Genomic DNA, 1,920 nt, shown 5'->3' on the forward strand with positions numbered 1-1,920 from the left:
AGCCTTTTTCATTATTATTATATTTGCTGTGGTGATCTGCAGTCGGAGGTCTTTGATGTTACTATTGTAATTGTTTTGGGGCACCACGAACCACACCCATATAAAGCGGCTAGCTTAACTGATAAATGTTGTATGCGTTCTGACTGCTCCTTCCATGGCCATTCTCCCATCTTTCCCCCTCTCCTCAAGCCTTCTTTCCTGTTCCCTGAGACACAAAAATATTGAGATTGGACCAACTAATAACCCTACAATGGCCTCCAAGTGTTCGAGTGAAAGGAAGGGTTGCCATCTCTCACTTAAAATCAAAAACTTAGAATGATTAAGCATAGTTAAGAAGGCATGTTGAAAGCCAAGATAAACCAGAAGGTAGGCCTCTTGTGCCAAGCCGTTGGCCAAGTTGTGAATGCAAAGGAAAAGTTCTTGAAGGAAATTAAAAGTGCTTCTCCATTGAACACATGAATGATGATAAAGTGAAACTGCCTTGTTGCTGATACGGAGAACATTTTAGTGCTCCGCACAGAAGAGCACACCAGCCACAACATTCCCTTAAGTCAAAGCCTAATCCAAAGCAAGGCTAACTCTCTTCAGTACTGTGAAGGCTGAGGGGGGTGTGGAAGCTGCAGAAGAAAAGCCTGAAGCTAGCAGAGGTTGGTTGGGGAGGTTTAAGGAAAGAGGCCATCTCCAGAACATGAAAGTGCAAGGTGGAGCAGCAAGTGCTGATGTGGAAGCTGCAGCAACTTATCCAGAAGATGTAGCTAAGATCATTAATGAAGGTGGCTGCCCTAAACAATAGATTTCCAATGGACATAAAACCGCCTTCTTTTGGAGGACGATGACACTCTCATAGCTGGAGAGGAGAAATCAATGCCTGGCTTCAAAGCTTCAAAAGACGGGCTGACTCTCTGGTTAGAGGCTAATGCAGTGGGTGACTTTATGTTGAAGCCAGTGCTCATCTACCATTCTGAAAATCCTAGGGCCCTTAAGAATTATGCTTAAATCTACTCTACCTGTGCTCTCTAAATGGAACAACAAAGCCTGGCTGGCAGCACATCTGTTCACAGCACGGTTTACTGAATACTTTAAGCCCACTGATGAGACCTAGTGCTCGGAAGAAGAGATTCCTTTCAAAACATGACTGCTCATTGACAGTGTCCCTGGTCACCCAAGAGCTCTGACGGAAATGTACAACAAGACAAATATTGTTTTCATGGCTGCTAACACAGCACCCATCTTGCAGTCCGTGGATCAAGGAGTAATTTCAACTTTCAAGTCTTCTTGTTTAAGAAATACCTTTCCCAAGGCTACAGCTGCCATAAGTAGTGATTTCTCTGATGGGTCTCGGCAGTGTAAACTGAAAACCTTCTGGAAAGGTTGCACCACTGTAGATGCCATTAAGAACATTGTGATTCATGGGAAGAGGTCAAAAATCAACATTCACAGGGGTTTGGAAGAAGTGAATTCCAGCCCTCGTGGAGGACTGTGAGGGGTTCAGGGCTTCAGTGGAGGAAGTAACTACAGATGTGGTGGAAATAGCAGGGGAACTAGAACTAGATGTGGAGCACGAAGATGGGACGGAATCGATGCAATCTCATGGTAAAACTTGATGGATGAGGCGTTCCTTCTTATGGATGAGTAAAGAAAGTGGTCTCTTGAGATGGAATCTTCTCCTGGTGAAGATGCTGTGAAGATTGTTGAAATGACGGCAAAGGATTCAGAATATTACATAAACTTAGTTGGTAAAGCAGCCGCAGGGTTTGAGAGGATGGACTCCAGTCTTGAAAGAAGTTCGCCTGTGGGTAAATGCTATCAAACACCACATGCTGCAGGGAAATCCATTTGCAAAAGCAAGAGTCCATCGATGCAGCAAATTTCACTGTTGTATGTTTTAAGAAATTGCCGAACCACCCAACCTTCAGCAAC

The 1,920-nt window shown here is 44.2% G+C and overlaps 1 pseudogene; it reads left to right on the top strand.

The window, feature by feature from the left end:
• Positions 1–43: 43 nt before the first annotated feature.
• On the top strand, positions 44–1,906 carry LOC117800449 (annotated as a pseudogene).
• The last annotated feature ends 14 nt before the right edge of the window (positions 1,907–1,920 follow it).

This window comes from Ailuropoda melanoleuca, unplaced genomic scaffold, assembly GCF_002007445.2.
Source record: "Ailuropoda melanoleuca isolate Jingjing unplaced genomic scaffold, ASM200744v2 unplaced-scaffold70559, whole genome shotgun sequence".
Lineage (NCBI taxonomy): Eukaryota > Metazoa > Chordata > Mammalia > Carnivora > Ursidae > Ailuropoda > Ailuropoda melanoleuca.